This window comes from Macaca nemestrina, chromosome 6 (assembly GCF_043159975.1).
Source record: "Macaca nemestrina isolate mMacNem1 chromosome 6, mMacNem.hap1, whole genome shotgun sequence".
Taxonomy (NCBI): Eukaryota; Metazoa; Chordata; class Mammalia; order Primates; family Cercopithecidae; genus Macaca; species Macaca nemestrina.
In genome coordinates, this window is record NC_092130.1 from 58,673,836 (window position 1) to 58,692,837 (window position 19,002).

The window sequence follows — 19,002 nt, forward strand, 5'->3', positions numbered from 1 at the left end:
TAAAATCTTTCTTGTCATGTTTAACAAGTGTTCAGTACAACTTTTCTATTACAAGAGAAATCCCTCTATATCTCTGGAGATGAGATCAAGATCCAGAGGTGGACTGTTTTTAAATAAATGTTTATATATGTTGTTGACTGCTTTATATTGTTTTCTTTTTTTCATTTTTAGTTATTAGCTAGTACTCGCTGATAATTTTCTTTTCATGTGATCCAGCCTATGTAGACTCAGGCATAAAATCCAACATTAGTCAAATACAGTAAATTAAGATATGCTCCCAGGTGAAAGACATAACCTTTAGCTTTGTCATATTCAACAATTATTTGTATCTTTATATAAGCATCTCCATTTAACTATTAATAATAATAATTGCTAACGCACTAGGCACTTTTGAAGTGCTGGGTTTATAATGGAACAAGTGAGACAAATTCCCTGACTTCAAGGGGCTGGCATTCTATTTCGTTATTATGAGTAACAAAAACAAAAAGACCTCTACTTCATATGATTTAAAGATGAGCAAAAATCCTAAGCTGAAAAAGATAAGCATTGGATCTTTGAGCATTTAAGATATTTAGTAAATATATACAATTAGGATAGGGTTTAACATTTAAAAAAGCACATTTTCTATAGAAGGTCATTACCTGCTGATTCACACTTTGTCAATTATGATATTTAGCTCTGGCTTGACATGATTTGCCCTCTGCAAATCCTTAGAGCTGCTAAATGGAGCAGAATGCTGAGCTGATTGAGGAACGGAAATCTTTCAGTAAGTTTTTTGAGGTGATACACACACATATATAATATTGGGTGAGGAAAAAAAAGAAAAATTCTGCCTGGGGCAAGAAAAATTGAGAAATTTGTTAAGAGTTTACACAAAAGTCAAATGTTTTATAATCTATGATATTTTCCTGATGGTATTTTACTTAGCCTATAAAATGTCCCTATAGTTTTCTTTCTTATGTATTTACATCAGCATTTTATTTCTTTATCTTGCTATAGAAGACTTAATTCATTTAAATGTTACTGTATTTTTGAATTGTGATACCATTATATTGCCATGTCAATAATGGTACTTATTTTTATTGCTGTCCTAAAGGTAATACATGCTCATTACTGAATGTATTACAAACGGAATGTGGGTACAATTTCTGGGTAACATTCCAAAGATCTCATTTCTGTGACTTGATCAGGTACTTTAAAAACTGTAATAATCAGAATAAGCACAACTATATTGGTTTATGAGTGTTAAATAATGAGAAAAGACAAGTCTGAAACAAACTTTTTTTCAGGAAAAAAAATCTGTTAGAGGAATTCTAACAGAATTCTAACAGCCATAAGCTCTAAATTAAATCTTGTTACCAACAAGAAAGTTATAGCCTATTGATTGTCTTAGCCATTAATTCACTCAAGGCATCATTTCAGTCTCTATAGAATTTAGCTGTTTTAATTTACTTATCAAAGGGAAGGACAATCAGCTTCCTTTACCCTTTCACTAGGCAAATCAACAGAGTAATTTTCTCTAATCAGATACTATTGAATTGCAAAGAAACAAATCTCATAGCACTCTGGCTGGTCACTTCACATAAACAAACAACAAACAGACAAATCTCTTAATAAAACCATTATTTTAGTTTCATAAGGGTGATTGAGAATATGGTAAAACCATTGATTTGCACATCGTAACACCACTGGCCATCTAATTCTTTTTTATTTTGCTTCTGTGTATATGTCTTCATGTTTCTCTGTGTTACAGCAGTAACAGTTAAAAAGTGGCAATATGTTGAATTGCCCATTATGTCTAAATATTGAATTTGATGCCAGTGAAATTCAACTTCTATGACAAAGAAAACACAACCTTTACTCAGGTATGCAAATGTAAATCCCCTGTTGAAATTCCAGCGTTAGTTCTTTCTTGAACTTTCTCTGAACATTATTATCCTATTGCTCTTGATCTAACCACATTACCAAGTAAATTAATGCATGCTTGAGGTTTTAGTTCCCATCAAGGAGATATGCACTGTTGTATCCAGCCTTGGGCCTCCTCAAATCTCAGCCTTCTCATGTTATAATTATTATTAAAGGAAATAACAAGATATCTTTTTTACATACCCTACATTTATATAACTGGGAAAATATGCTCATATATATTATCTTGTTTTACATTTGAAATACACTGAGTTTAGTGGTAAAGGTAGTATTTTTTTCCTGATGTGTCATCTAATTAGATGACCTAATATTGCCTCAAGCCTAACATCAACAAAATTAACCTCACTTTCCTACCCTCCCCATTGCTTCCTCTCAGAAATCCAGGCTAGCCACCTCAGCTGTCTTCTCTGCCTTCTACCTGTTCTGTGAGAACATCCTATTGTTTGTTTGAGATGGCTCTTGAATCTGTACCTTCTCTACTTCCACATCCCTTCCCCATTTTTGCTCTTCATCATTGCATAGTTAACTCACTCTAACAACTTCCAGATGGTTTCCTTAACTAGATTTTTTTCTCTTCATACAGCATACTGAAACCAAGCCATCTTCCTAGTCTGAGAATTTCAGCATCAGGCAAGCTCAAAGAAAATCACTGTTTTCCCATTTTCCTTTGTATAAATCCAAACTCCTCCTAGGCATCTAAGGAACTTTATTCTCTGGCCCATCTTGCATTTCTCACTTTATTATATTTTACTATATCCCAACACGGCCTCCTGAGTTCAGTCAGATTTGACTCTGTAGTATTGGCCTTACACACTACTTTCATTCTAACACCTGGGTTTTGGCATATGATGTCTGACACTTCACAAAGTCTGTTCTTAACCATACTATAAAGCCGAAGTCTAATCCCACTTTCTCAAATCCTTCCAGCCAAAACTTAACTCCTCTTCTGAACCTTAATTTTTGTACTCGTAATGGTCAGCTCTTTGTTTTTCTTTACTCTGTCTCACTACATTCATGTAGAGGTCATATTGTAAATGCCATTTTTTTTCCTGTGCAGTGTGAACCATCTGAATTGCATTGTTTTTGATAGTTAGATTCTATTTTGTGGGGCAGCAGGAAAATTATTTTTCCTTTTACTTTCTTCCTTTTGCCTAAACTTCTGTGAATGGTTAAACTTTAACCTGCTGTACAGACACTCAGATTGGCATGTAGATGGTGAGAGCTCTGCAATTGGTTTCTTTCACTATGAATTTTTGGTGACTAGAAGCCTCTGCTTCTCAAACTAACAATTCATCTCAAGTTCTAAATACAAACATCATGGCAGCTTGGGACTGCAAGGTAGTGTAGTCTACCATGAGTAAACAAATTATTTCATGTGGCCAGTATATCCACAAATATCAATACAATGCTTTGTTTTCCTTTTAAAGTTGATAGACAATTTTACAATGAGTGTTTCTTTGTTTCTGTTTTGAGACGGAGTCTCACTCTGTCACCTAGTACACTGAGTGTCACTGTAGCATCACCGAGTGCAGTGGAGTGATCTTGGCTCACTGCAAGCTCCACCTCTTGGGTTCAAGCGATTCTCCTGCCTCAGCCTCCTGAGTAGCTGGGACTACAGGCGCCCGCCACCACGCCCGGCTAATTTTTTTTTGTATTTTCAGTAGAGATGGAGTTTCACCACGATAGCCAGGGTGGTCTCCATCTCCTGACCTTGTGATCTGCCCGCCTTGGCCTCCCAAAGTGCTAGAATTACAGACATGAGCCACCATGCCCGGCCTACAGTGAGTGTTATTTTAAGATAATTACTGAACATGTCAAGGGGCTAAGGTTGACATTAAGCCTCATACATGAGATCATTGACTAAGACAAAAAAAAAACATAACTAAAAACCTTCATTATAACATTTAGTCTCTGGAAGAGGAAGAACAGGAGTCATGAGCAGATACTTATGGGGATCATCATTTTCAATCTTCTGTTAAAGTAGCTTAAGGAGATGATACTTCTTGATAACACAAAGCACCATTTTTTAATGAATACATTAAAATGAAAATAAGTTTTTAGCAAAGTCCATTTTTTATAACATATATCAAAAAAAAGAAACTACTCTGTCAAGTGCCACAAAACTGACATGACTTGCACTGATTCAAGCACTCGGTCTGGAGGTTGAAAGAGTACCAATGAGAAGTGTGATGTTGGGCTTTATGAGAAGCATCAGTAAGCTTCCTAAGTGGCATGTTCTTAGCAAGTGCTATGGACTCCAAAATCAAAATCAATGTTTTTTTTTTTTTTTTTTTGAGACATTAACTTTCATTTGAAGTCAACTATTCTCCTCAATTCTATTCCTTTTTCTAATACTTTTCTTGGGTAATAAAATACATATAACATAACATTTCTCATTTTAACCATTTTAAAGTATGCAATTCAGTGGCATATAGTAAATTCAGTGTTGTGCAGCTATCACCTCTGTCTAGCTTCAGAATATTTTCATCAACCATAAAGGAAACCCTGGACCCCCCAGGCAGCTATTCCTTATTTTCTTCTCCACCCAGCCCCTACCACCACTAACCTGCTTATTATCTACATAGATTCACCTATTTGGATGTTTCATATAGACAAAATCATGCAATATGTGACTTTCTGTGTCTAACTTATTTAACTAGTATCATGTTTTCAGATTCATTCATGTGGTACTGAAATGGCTTCATTGTCTGGAGTAACACCTGAAGTTTGTTGTTTCATGGCCACAGAGAACAAGGATGTGGACACAAAGAGTGAGGTTGAGACTGGAAGTTTAACAGGTGAAAGAAAGAGAATAGCTCTCTGCTGCAGAGAGGGGACTCAGAAAAATGGGTTGCTGAATCCTTGGTGAAATGCAGGGGGTCTTATTGATGAGCTGGTGAGGAGGCAGTGTCTGATTTACATAGGGCATGAAAAACTGGTTAGACCACCAGGTGTGTTATTTGACTAGGGTGCAAATCTCTGGTAGCCTCCACTCTCATCTTTTATTATGCAGGCAGGATCCCTGCCTGAGCTTTGCCATGTTGCCCATTTCTTTGTTCCTGTACCCATGATGACACAAAGGGAAGATGTACCCTCTATGTTGGATATGCCTGGCCCCAAGATAGCCCTTTTCTATTGGTGCAGCTGCCAGGATTACCCCATACAAGCTTCTAGTTTGCTTATTTATATTTGCAGCTCCATTTTTCAGGCTGCTCTTTGTTAGAAAAGAAATGCTTTTGGGGGCTGCTTTTTGTTAGAAGGGTAGCTTTGCTGAGGACTCTTTTGCCCTCACTATCTGCCTAAATAATTTCTTTCTACCTTCTGTATCAGTAGCATATACTAGTACTTTATTCTTTTTATGATTGAACATATTCCATTGTTTGGTGATACCACATTTTGTTTATTCATTTATTAGTTGATGAAATTTTCAGTTTTTCTTTCTTTTTGGCTATTGTGAACAGTTCTGCTCTGAACATTTGTGGACAAGTATTTGTTTAGACATTTGTTTTTATTCTTTTGGGTATATCTAGGAATGGAATTCCTAGGTCATATGGTAATTCTCCATTTAACTTATTAAGGAACAGTCAAACTGTTTTCTACAGTGGCTAAATCATTTTACATTCCCATTAGCAATGTGTTACAGTTCTAATTTCTATACATCATCATCAACACTTGTTATTTTCTATTAAAAATGTTTTATTTTTATTATAGCCATCCTAGTATGGGAAATTCTGTGGTTTTGATTTGCATTTTTCTAATGTCTAATGACACTGAAAATTTTTTCATGTGTGTGTTGGCTATTTGTATATCTTCCTGTGCCTAATAATTTACATTGATCCTATGATTCTAATACTTTTAATCGATAGCATAATTCAACCTATATCCTCCCAAGGATTATCTATAGGCTAATGCTAAAAGATGTTTTTTAAAAAGTTCTTACTGTTAGGGAAAAAGACTATCCATACAATTTAGTAAACTGCTTACTTTATAATTTTTGGCTAATCTTTAATGTAACATTTATTAGTAAATTTTTGCTCTTCAAATAGCATGAGATTAAAAAAGTACGTAAGATATGTTTCCCTGAAAAGAAATAATTAACTTTCTTCTAGAATTATTTCCAAACTGTGACTCATTTGTAATTTACTGGAATAGCAAAGTTCATTAAGGAGATGAAAGTACAATATATCTGATTGTTTTGGGCCTATTATATTCTTTTTTTTTTTTTTTTTTTTTTTTTTTTTTTTTTTGAGACGGAGTCTCGCTCTGTCGCCCAGGCTGGAGTGCAGTGGCGCTATCTCGGCTCACTGCAAGCTCCGCCTCCCGGGTTTACGCCATTCTCCTGCCTCAGCCTCCCGAGTAGCTGGGACTACAGGCGCCCGCCACCTCGCCCAGCTAGTTTTTTGTATTTTTTAGTAGAGACGGGGTTTCACTGGGTTAGCCAGGATGGTCTCTATCTGCTGACCTCGTGATCCGCCCGTCTTGGCCTCCCAAAGTGCTGGGATTACAGGCTTGAGCCACCACGCCCGGCCGGGCCTATTATATTCTTTAGGTGATCTCCAAGTAAGGTTCCAGTATCTTGCCTTTTCTCCCCATTTTAAATAACTTTTCACTAAATTCAGTAAACTAGTGAGTAGCTGGGTGTTGGGGTTCTGAAAGGACAATATCTTCTCTAAAAATTGCATCATTAGATTTTCCCACCCCGTAGTTCTCGCCTGTTCTATTGCTGTCCTTCACATCTCTATCATTTTAGCCAGAAACAGGTTTTCCTACTCGTTGAGTTTATTATTCTATCCAAAAAAGTGAGACAAACTGTCTCATTCCATTGTGATGACTCTTTTTCCTAAGACCTTACTTAATTACCTCTCTTGAAGTTTTTTTTTTTTTTTTTTCTTTCATCCAATGCTTAACAAATTAGAAAGAGCCCAAGAGCCCGGTGAAGTGAGGGGATTTCAGCTTTGTGTTGGGGCATAGGGAGGAGTGGGGGGCACAGAGTTGCTGTAGGCAGTTGTGGGGCACGGCTTCAACCACACTGATTCTCTCTAGGATTCATTTAAAATGAAAAAGGAGCAGCTGAATTATCCTTCTGCCTGCTCCAGGCTATTTTTTGTTTACACCGTGAGTTTTATAATGGTTATAAGTATCCACTACTTTTTTTTTCTTTTTCTTTTTTGAGACGGAGTCTTACTCTGTCACCTGGCTGGAGTACAGTGGGGCAATCTCGGCTCACTGCAACCTCCACCTCCTGGGTTCAAACAATTCTCCTGCCTCAGCCTCCCGAGTAGCTGGGATTACAGGCACCCACGACCACACCCAGCTAATTTTTATATTTTTAGTAGAGACGAGGTTTCACCATGTTGGCCAGGATGGTCTTGATCTCTCGACCTCATGATCTGCCTGCCTTGGCCTCCCAAAGTGCTGGTACTACAGATGTGAGCCACCATGCCCAGCCGTATCCACCACTTTCAAAAGAAAAACATGTTGAGTGTGACTATTATTTCAAAGAAAACTTTTAGTAACTTGTCCCCAAGTGGATTCCTAACTCACTTTCATGGTGCTAGAGGATAATCATAATTGAGTGTACTTACCACAAATAACAATGTGTGTTTGCTGAATATAACACAGCTGCACACCTCAAAAGGGGAAGCAAATTTTATTTGTTATATCTGAAACTTTCTAATTATACAAAAAAGTCCCATAGATAATTATTGCAGTTAATTAACTGTGGCTGTAATAGGCTATGTTGCAGAGCAATTAGCCACTTCACTGTCATATGAGAAAGCAGAAGAGGGCAAAAAATGCTGTCATTGTAATTATTCAAGGTTATTGTAGAGAATGCTTGTCTATATTGCATGTTTAAAATGACCCTGCATCAACATAAGCAAATTAGTGATGCCTGTTTTACTCAACCAAATTTATTTAAAACTTTGAGGCAACCCTAATAAAATTAGGCAAACCTAAAAATGATAAGCAACCCTACATGCTATTAAAAGCAAGTTATTGAAAAAAAAATTAATGTTCACTACGGTTACTTCCAGAGAATGGAACTTAGAAAATTTCACTTTCTTGTTTGTTTCATAGAGAAAAAATATATATATAATTATTTTATATTGAAGAAAATTAATTAGTGTTGGAAACAAGTTGGTAAATATATAAAGAATTTGCTACTATTCAAAGTTCACTCTTTGAATTTTGCTTTACATTGGCTATAGAAACAAATAATTAAGGAAGAAATCCCTGACGGTAATTAACTCTGACAGATGGTCATACACTGAAGTTTATATGTACCACTTCCATGCTTGGAAACTGATTTCTTTTAGAATTATTTCCAAACTGTGACTCATTTGTAATTTACTGGAAAAGACAAAGTATAGCAAAGTTTATTAAGGAGATGAAAGTGCAGTATATCTGACTGTTTTGGGCATAATCTTTATGTGATCTCCAAGCAAAAGAATTATATGTGTTGTGATTAAAGGATATTAAAACAGAGCCAAGTAGTATATTCCATAGAGACTTGTTTTATAATTGTGTCTTTGGAAAAAATCAGTCAAAGTCTTATGTCAGGATCTTTACCAAAGTTCTCTGGTGTTCTTCAGAGACAGGGTGTGTTGAACTCCAGTTTCTCCAGTGGACAGCCAGCAGAGAAAGGAACAGGAATGGGCTGAAAAATACTTTTGCTTGGAGGGTAAGGCATGTTCTTCACAGTGATAAAATTTGTGCTGCTTTACTTGTTTCTGCTTCCTGAAACCTTACATACAATAGTGCTCTTAAAAAAGAGGAACAGAAAGACACTGTGAATGTGAAGGGCTTGTTAATGTTGCCCATTTACTCAGTCATTGATTCAACAGGCATTTTGTTTTTCACCATGTACATTGGATTAGAAACGTTAGAAATTAGTACATTGTGTTTTCTCAAGGTGTTTCCTCAAGGAGCTCACAGTCTAGTAAAGTGATGGACTCAAATAAGTACATCAGTATTTTAGTTTCTAATAAAGGTATGCATAAAGGGTATTCTAATGGGGTATAAAGGAAAGAGTGGCCATTTTTTGGTAGGGATGACCTTATAGGAAAATAAAAAGAATATATTTGTTCATTAATTCAACAACTATTTAAAGATTGCATGATATTTTCCAGGCTAGAGATATAGTAACGAGCATGACAAAATCCTTGTTCTCTGGAAACGTACAGTGTTTTGAAAACTAGATGGTTATCACCAGCAGACAAGGAGGAGAAGAGCATATTCCAGATGAAAGCACAGGGGCTTTGTGTATGTACTGGATTTTAGTCACATGCCTGTCCTACCCACCTGTTACTTCTAGCTTAAACTGCTAAATTCCCCATACCTCACCACGCCCTGCCCCTACCACACACAGAGAAATAATGCTCAATTATTTTTGTGTATAAAGGAAAATATTGGTAATTAAGTGGAGAAACAAAGATGAGACAATCAACACATGGTTTGACTGTAGAGTTAAAGTCTTGCCAGGTAGTGAGGAAATGGGCTAGATTTTTTTTTTTTTAACTCAATGACATAGAATCATCAGTTGGCCATGACTCTGGAGCCGAGAGGACATTGCAGACTCTGGATGGTGATCATGTTGTTCTATGCAAGATGAGCTGAATAGAGAAGCCATGTCAACAAAATAAAAAAAAAATGGAGCAGACTCAGACAGAAATTAGAGACCATGTATAAATTTGCCAACTTCATAAAGACTTTCTAATTCAGAGTTTACTCTTCATGGCATGAATTGTACTTCCAATATCAGATTCTGTGACCTATTAATACCTTTGTCACAATTGTCTTCCATTTTCAGCTTGGCCGTCTACACTATTCTATGATCAGCATGAGCATTCAATTCAAAATACACATTAAAGTGCTTTCAGTGGGTTTCTGTTGCTTGTATCCAAAAGTAGCACATGGTGTTGGGGTATCTTTAGGCAGTTTTGCAAGGCTAAAAAATAGTGTGAGAAAACAAGGCACAGGAAGTAGACCTGGGACTGGAAAGAAAGCCAGGGACAGAACACGAATAGTTTTGTACACCATGGTTAAAGGTTTAGCTTTATAATCTAAACAGTGGAAATCACTGCAGATCTCCAGACAAAGGAGTGGTATGATCAGGTTGCATTATAAAAAGATCACTTGGGAACTTTAGAGAGCTTATAAATGGAGACAGAGCAAGGCCTCTTAGGAAACTATGAGAATATCATTAGTATGAGATATTAAGAATCTGTAGTAAGGCAGTAGATATGGAAATATATATTTAACATATCAATGCTGTGAAATTTATAAGACTTGGATATTGATTTCAAAAAAAAGAATGACAGATTAATGACTGATACATGCCAATGCTTCATCAGTAAGGGAAATCCTAGAAGTAATGGTACAAAGAATTAGTGAAGTTGGGGAGATATTAGTGAAGTAGTCTTGTTGTCTGAGGTATTACCCAAAGTTCTTTGTCTCATGACCAAGAAGAATAAGGGGCATGGTCACCGATGGTGAGTTTGAGTGAAAGTTTAATAAGCGAGAGAGAAAAGCTCTCCACTGTGGGGAGGGGCCCAAGGAAGGTTGGCATTTCACAGTTGAGTACAAAGACTTATGCAAAAGTGAATGGGGTGGGGTGTTTCATTTGCATAAGGTGAAAAAAACAGTTAGGACTGGGTATCTTATTTGCATAAAGCAGAAATTTACAACAGCTCCACCCTGCCCCTCTAGTGAGCATGTGGGTCCTTATCCTGAGTTACTTCATTGTTTTATTTCCCTTACTACACATGTGTCAGCAGATGGAATTTACCACTGTGGACGTGTTTGGTTTGTGTAAATCCTCTGATCTGTGCAGCTGCAAGCGTATCTTAAGGAAGTCCCCTACTTAAGTTCCCTTATCTGAGTATGCCCAAAAAGGAAAAGAATGTGTTCACTGAAGCCAACTGTGTATGGACAGAACTCACTGGTTGCAGAAAAGACAAAGGTATTATTATTATTATTATTATACTTTAAGTTCTGGGATACATATGCAGAACATGCAAGTTTGTTACATAGGTATACACGTGCCATGATGGTTCGCTGCACCCATCAACCCGTCATCTACATTAGGCATTTCTCCTAATGCTATCCCTCCCCTAGTAGCCACCCTCTGTCAGGCCCCGGTGTGTGATGTTCCCTTCCCTGTGTCCATGTGTTCTCATTGTTCAACTCGACTTATGAGTGAGAACATGCGGTGTTTGGTTTACTGTTCCTGTGATAGTTTGCTGAGAATGATAGTTTCCAGCTTCATCTATGTCCTGCAAAGGACATGAACTCATCCTTTTTATATGGCCGCATAGTATCCATGGTATATATGTGCCACATTTTCTTAATCCAGTCTATCACTGATAGGCATTTGGGTTGGTTCCAAGTCTTTGCTATTGTGAACAATGTTGCAGTAAACATACGTGTGCATGTGTCTTTGTAGTAGAATGGTTTATAATTCTTTGGATATATACCCAGTAATGGGAGTGCTGGGTCAAATGGTATTTCTAGTTCTAGATCCTTGAGGAATCGCCATACTGTCTTTCACAATGGTTGAACTAATTTACACTCCCATCAACAGTGTAAAAGTGTTCCTTTTTCTCCACATCTTCTCTAGCATCCGTTGTTTCCTGACTTTTAATGATCGTTCTTCTAACTGGTATGAGATGGACTCTCATTGTGGTTTTGATTTGCATTTCTCTAATGACCAGTGATTATGAGTTTTTTTCACGTGTTTGTTGGCCATATAAATGTCTTCTTTTGAGAAGTGTCTGTTCATATCCTTTGCCCACTTTTTGATGGGGTTGTTTTTTTTTTTTGTTTTTTTTTTTTTTTTTCTTGTAAATTTAAGTTCTTTGTAGATTCTGGATATTAGCCCTTTGTCAGATGGGTAGATTGCAAAAATTTTCTTTGATTCTGTAGGTTGCCTGTTCACTCTGATGATAGTTTCTTTTGCTGTTTAGAAGTTCTTTAGTTTAATTAGATCCCATTTGCCAAATTTTTGATTTTGTTGCCATTGCTTTTGGTGTTTTATTCATGAAGTCTCTGCCCATGCCTATGTCCTGAATGGTATTGCCTAGGTTTTATTCTAGGGTTTTTATAGTTTTAGGTCTTACATTTAAGTCTTTAGCCCATCTTGAGTTAATTTTTGTATAAGGTGTAAGGAAGGGATCCCGTTTCAGTTTTCTGCATATGGCTAGCCTGTTTTCCCAACACAATTTATTAAATAGGTAATCCTTTCCCCCATTGCTTGTTTTTGTCAGGTTTGTCAAAGATCAGATGGTTGTAGATGTGTGGTGTTATTTCTGAAGGCTCTGTTCTGTTCCATTGATCTATGTATCTGTTTTGGTATCAGTACCATGCTGTTTTGGTTACTGTAGTCTTGTCGTATAGTTTGAAGTCAGGTAGTATGATGCCTCCAGCTTTATTCTTTTTGCTTAGGATTCTCTTGGCTACACAGGCTCTTCTTTGGTTCCATATGAAATTTAAAGTAGATTTTTCTAATTCTGTGAAGAAACTCAGTGGTAGCTTGATGGGGATAGCATTTAATCTATAAATTACTTTGGGCTGTATGGCCGTTTTCATGACACTGATTCTTCCCATCCATGAGCATGGAATGTTTTTCCATTTGTTTTTGTCCTTTCTTATTTTCTTGAGCAGTGGTTTGTAGTTCTCCTTGAAGAGGTCCTTCACTTCTCTTGTAAGTAGTATCCCCAGGTATTTTATTATCTTTGAAGGAATTGTGAATGGGAGTTCACTCATGATTTGGCTCTCTGTTTTGTCTATTATTGGTTTATAGGAATGCTTGTGATTTTTGCACATTGATTTTGTATCCTGAGACATTGCTGAAGCTGCTCATCAGCTTAAGGAGATTTTGTGCTGAAACGATAGGGTTTTCTAAACATACAATCATGTGATGTGCAAACAGAGATAATTTGACTTTCTCTCTTCCTATTTGAATATCCATTATTTCTTTCTCTTACCTGATTGCTGTGGCCAGAGCTTCCAATACTACGTTGAATAGGAGTGGTGAAAGAGGGCATCCTTGTCTTTTGCCAGTTTTCAAAGGGAATGCTTCTGAAATTGTGGCAGTAATTAATAGCCTACCAACCAAAAAAAGCCTTAGATCAGATGGATTCACAGCCAAATTCTACTAGAGCTACAAAGAAGACTTAGTACCATTCCTTCTGAAATTATTACAAGCAACAGAAAAAGAGGGGATCCTCCCTAACTCATTTTATGAGGCCAGTATAATCCTGATACCAAAATCTGGCAGAGATACAACAACAACAAAAAAAGGAAAATCCAGGCCAATATCCCTGATGAACATTGATGCGAAAATACTCAATAAAATACTGGGAAACCAAATCCAACAGACATAAAAAGCGTATCCACCATGATCAAGTCAGCTTCATCCTTGGGATGCAAGTCTGGTTCAACATACACAAATCAATAAATGTAATCCATCACATAAACAGTACCAATGACAAAAACCTCATGATTATCTCAATAGATGCAGAAAAGGTCTTCAATAAAATTCAACACCTCTTCATGGTAAAAACTCTCAATAAGCGAGGTATTGGTGGAACATATCTCAAAATAGTAAGAGATGTTTATGACAAACTCACAGTCAATATCATACTGAATGGACAAAGGTCTTTTTATGGTAGACTTTGCTTCCTTATCTGTGCTTGCAGCTTGGTTTTTCAGGCTGCTCTTTGTTGGAAAGAATTCTACTGAGGATCTACCCTAACTGCCTTCATAGCTGCCTTCCTTTCCCTCTCTTTTGGTGTGGGATTTTGCTTTAGTACATACTGTGAGATCATATAGTATTTGTTTTTCTGTGTCTGCCTTATTTTACTTAGTGTTATGTCCTCAAGATACATCCATATTGTTGCAAATGGCAGAAATTCATTCTTTTCAAAGGATAAATAATATTTGGTGTGTGTGTGTGTGTGTGTGTGTGTGTGTGTGTGTGTGTGTTTATTACCATTCATCTGTCAATGAACATTCAGGTTGTTTTCATAATTTGGTTATTGTGAATAATGTTGCAATGAACATGGGGGTGCAGATATCTCTTTGAAATGAAGATTTTCTTTCCTTTGTATATATACCCAGAGGAGGGATTGCTGGATCATATGTTATTTCTATTTTCTACTTTTGGTGAAATCTCCAGGCTGTTTTCCATAATGGCTATACCAATTTACATTTCCATCAACAGCGTATAAGTTTTTCTTTCCTCTACATCGTTACCAGCACTTATCTTTGTCTTTTTGCTAATAGTGATTCTACAGTTACACAAGATGAGTGAGTTATGTAGCTCTAATATACAGGATGGTGGCTATGGTTGACAATAGTGTATTGTACATTTAAAATTTTCTGAGAGGATAAACCTTAAGGGTTGTTACCACACAGAAAAAGAGAGAAGAAAAGAAAATGGTATCTGAGTTGATAGATACATTAATCAGCTTGATTATGACAATAATTTCACAATGTATACATTATATATCAAAACATCATGTTGTAAGCCTTAAACACATAGAGTTCCTATTTGTAAAAAAAAAAAAAAAAAACAAACCTGGTAATTGAATATCAGATGTAAATTTCCCTAAGCCTTACATCTTTTTAATAAACTTGATGAAGACATTCTAAGTACAATGGAAGTCTCTGTGTTAAGTGTAGTGTAATGTAAATTCTTGACCAGATGGTTTTACAGAGGTAACATTCATTTTTCAAAATTAAGCAACTGACATATTAAATGCCCCCATAATTGGCTTGCAATTTTAATAAAGAGCAGAATTCAACATAGGGATTTCAGCAGGGATATACAGCTGGGTAATGAACACTTCCTAAGATCATTGTTATTAAGTTATACCTACACTTATTTGGTCCTTTTAAAAATTATTATAGCTGTCATTTGGAGACTCTATGCCACAGACAGGGTAACAAATTCATATGTATTATTTAAATTGTCCTAATAATTATTCTCTGAAGCAGCTTTTAATATCTCCATTTTACTGTTGAGAAAACATAGACACAATGAGCTTCAAGTTCAATAACTTGCCAAAGGTCATATTTAAGCTGAGATCTGAGGCCACTTCTGTCTGACTCCATAGCCTGCGCAATGAACAGTTGTGTTGTGTATTGCCTTCCAAATACCAAACAGGTGAATGAAGAATGCACAACTCTCTATAGGATTGAACCTGCCCATCTACCATTTATGTTCTTCAGTTCTCTCACATTCCAGACAAGTTTTCTGGTGACTCTGTGGGCTGGGCAACAGTGGGCAGGGTGAGAAGAAAGAAGATGCCATGGTGGAAAAGCAGATTTAGAAGCAGAGAATCAAATGGTTATGTCTTTCTCCTTTTTAGCCTCTCTGGCAGCAACTACTGAACCTTAGTATTAACTGAAGCAGCATATGAGAACAGGAGGCCATGTGTGGCTGGTTCCACCTCCCGGTGTCACAAGAGGGACTCAGTGTGAGGGACTGTTTATTTTTGAGAGGTGAGATCACAACACACAGATTTGAGACCAGCTTTTTGATTTATATTGCAAGTAAGACCAATTTTTCCTTGCTGCAAATAAGAGAAAAGTCACTTTTTATTAATAGGGCACAGAGCAAATCTTAAATAGTTAATGTTAGTAACATCCTAGGAAATCTTTGCAAATGCCATCTCTTAGCTTGTTCTCCAAATGTAAAGGTTAGAAATCATTTCAGGAAGCATGGTCACACGTTTTAAATAACTTCTTCTTCCATTTAAGCTGCTATAAATTTATATACATAATTCACTGTTTTTCATTAAGGAATAATGCCAAGAGAAGAAAATAACAGGTTAAAAACGTGATCTAATACTGGAGGGGAAGCAAGAAACCAGGCCTGGACATCTTTCTAGACATAGAGTGGGCCCTTTCTAGACAGAATATTCCATGTTGTTTGGGTAGTTTGCTTTGGGGCAGAATATAGGTTACCTGGTCAATACTGTAACTATTTAGCCACAGGGGGCTGTTTGGATTAAAATTAAATACAACTAGAAATTTAATTCCTTAGTTATACTAGAAATCAAAAACCAGAACACAGATGGAAAAAAACAGTAATGAGTAGGAGGGAGTAGTCTTCTATATCAAAGAATGTTGCTTAATTAGCCCTGCCTTTTGTATTTAGATAGTGTCAAATATCTTTGATGTAAACTTCCTTCATATTCATTTATTTCCAACTATTTCTTTAAAAATTAAAATCTGCCTCTATCGGTATTTTTTTCTTTTCCTTTAAGCTAAGACAGAACACTTTGGAATGGTGCCAAATACTATGAACATCTATTCATTCATCTATCCATCCATCTACCCAGCTATCATCTATGTTTCTAGAAATTTCTTTAGCTTCATAAATGTGTGAAAAAGTAAATAATGGTAATGAACTATATTCTATTCGCCATCTAAATATTTTGGATTGAAATAAGTACTCTGTTATGATATAGGATATGTGTCTCTGTAAGCATTATCAAATGATATATGAAGTTAAATATATAAATAATATATATTTAATATAAATATATAAACATATTTGTACATTTCTTAATAAAAGATCTTTATTACATAAATTTATTAAGTTTTATATACACATATACCCATATGAAAGAAGAGAATATTGCAAAATTATTTGATTTTTAAAAAATGATATTATTAATAGCTAGATTCTAGATCCTTTTAATAGATCCAAGAATGAAGAATTATTGGCTGTAATGTAAACTCAAAACTTAAATTTCAACTTCCACTTAAGCTTGGTATTTGGTTGGTGGGAACCGCACAGGTTCAACGTGCCTATCTGGAAATGTAATTTTTGTACAGGGCCCATGAACCCTGAACCCTGGCCACTGCATGATGTTTGTTTGCAATGATTGCAAGGTGTTCAGATTTTGTAAATACAAATATCATAAAAACTTTAAAAAGAAACACAATCCTTGCAAGTTCAGGTGGACCAAAGCATTCCAGAAAGAAACTGGTAAAGAGCTTACAGTGAATAATTCATTTGATTTCGAAAAACGTAAACATGAACCTACAAAGTACCAGCAAGTGCTATGGAATAAAACTACTGATGTAATGAAGAGATCAAACAGAAACGTCAAGCTAAATTTATAATGAACAGATTGAAGAAAAATAAAGAGCTACAGAAAGTTCAGGAGATCAAAAAAGTCAAGCAAAACATCCATCTTATCCAAGCGCCTCTTGCAGGCAAAGGAAAGCAGCCGTAAGAGAAAATGGTACAGCAATTACAACAGGATGTGGACATGGAAGATGTTTCTTAAAACCTTCACATTTCTGCATGTACACTTGAAAATATCCTTTGGAGACTAACAACTTCTAAATTATTTATTTTTTTAAATATGGTCACTTAAAAGGTGATTAAAAATGTTTCTCCTACACTGCTGTCTGTAAAACATCAGATATTATGAATGTTAGCTTGCTTCTTAGTGCTAAACCTTCACTGATAGATGTACTTGTGTAAATCATGAAAATTCTGTTTGTAAATACAGAAATGAGTTGTGGACAAAAAAATGGTCACATTATTTGGATAATGGCAGCAGGAGGCATTTATATAATAACTAATGAAAAAAATTCATGACAAGTGATATACAAAATGAAATATCCTTTGCAGTAAAATATTTCCTTTATTAGTGTTATAGAAGGGGAATACGATAAGGAACTAACTATCTGTCAGACAGGTATTCTCAAATAATATCCTTTATTTTGATTTCAGTGTTTCCTGTTTTAGTGTATTAGCATCTTAGAAGAAAATAATAGCCTTGTTTGATGAAGCCTAATTATGCTGGACTATTTTTGACCTGGTTTAATCGTTCTTATAGGTAACTGTGGATGTTGGAGATGAGAGCTGAATAATATTTGCCTGAAATGGCACTAAACTCTATAATTTCTGCTTTGAAGAATACTCAGTTCTAACTCGTGATTCCTGGCAGAAAAATTTTCATTTTTCTAGCTTAGCAATGATCTAGAAGCAGAGGAATTCCAGTATATTTTAAAATTAATTGTGTGGTTTTCTTCTTTAAAAAGCTCCTAATTGTTTTTGGAAAATAGAATTTATGGGTAGAACACTGTTTAGTATTTGCACATAAATTAAAACTATTTTAAAAGTAAAAAACAAAAGAAGAAAAAACCCTTAAATTTCCCAGTGTGACAGTTTGTCTTAGTTTTTTTACTCACTTAGATTCTGTGCCATTCTGTGTCTATTAATGTGATCAATAGATGGTAAAATACCACCCTTCCTGAGATCCCTTCAGGTTCTTTCATTGTATTGCATATCTTTTAAAATAACCTATTACTAAATTCAATCTACTTCACCACACACTCAAACTAATGAATGTTTACATAAATGTTTGACTTTTTAACAGAAATAATATAAAATGTGTTAGGTATTTGAATGACAGATTCTTTAAACTGTAGGTTGAAATTATAGGACCAATTTGTCTATTAGTTTTGTCCAATTAATGATCGAATTATTGTTATTAATATCTACTTTGAATATTTCAATGCTTCATTATGATTATTTCTGTAACAATTGTACATTTGCTTGGATTCCTTCCTGTGTTATTTTTTTCCCTAAATAGGGAAAAATAACTGTTATTAATATATAGTATCGTATATATTGTATATATTGTAAATATGGTAATATATAGTATTCGACCTAGTATGTATTCTAGGCCAAAGAAATATAGTATTGAAACTATTCCTATACACTTTATGAAATAAATCATTGAAGAAGGGAAGGGGAGAAACAAAAATAACCCAAGCTTGCAGCACATTCATCATTAATCATAAGGTCGACTTGCTTTAATTATTAATTAAATAATTAAATTATTAACATTATTATTTTTTATTAAATAATTAAAATTTGGGGGTACATAGTAGATATATATGTTTATGGGGTACGTGAAATGTTCTGATACAGGTGTGTAATGTGAAATGATAACATCATGAAGAATGGCGTATCCATCCCCTCAAGCGTTTATTCGTTGAGTTGCAAACAACTCAATTATATTATTTAAATTATTTGAAAATGTA

At 35.5% G+C, this 19,002-nt stretch overlaps 1 long non-coding RNA gene and 1 pseudogene across 2 annotated transcripts in view; one reads left to right on the plus strand and one right to left on the minus strand.

The window, feature by feature from the left end:
• Window positions 1-19,002, minus strand: part of LOC105500041 (uncharacterized) — a 71,850-nt gene that overhangs the window by 38,416 nt on the left and 14,432 nt on the right. The window contains exons 3-4 of one of the 2 annotated variants that reach the window (XR_011624735.1): window positions 12,912-13,031; window positions 9,430-9,539 (exon numbers count right to left, since the gene is read on the minus strand). This is a non-coding gene — a long non-coding RNA (uncharacterized lncRNA). Of the gene's footprint in view, window positions 1-9,429; window positions 9,540-12,911; window positions 13,032-19,002 lie in introns of those variants that run through there. The other variant, XR_011624736.1, reaches the window with a different exon arrangement.
• LOC105463198 (probable ribosome biogenesis protein RLP24 pseudogene) lies at window positions 13,426-17,231 on the plus strand (annotated as a pseudogene).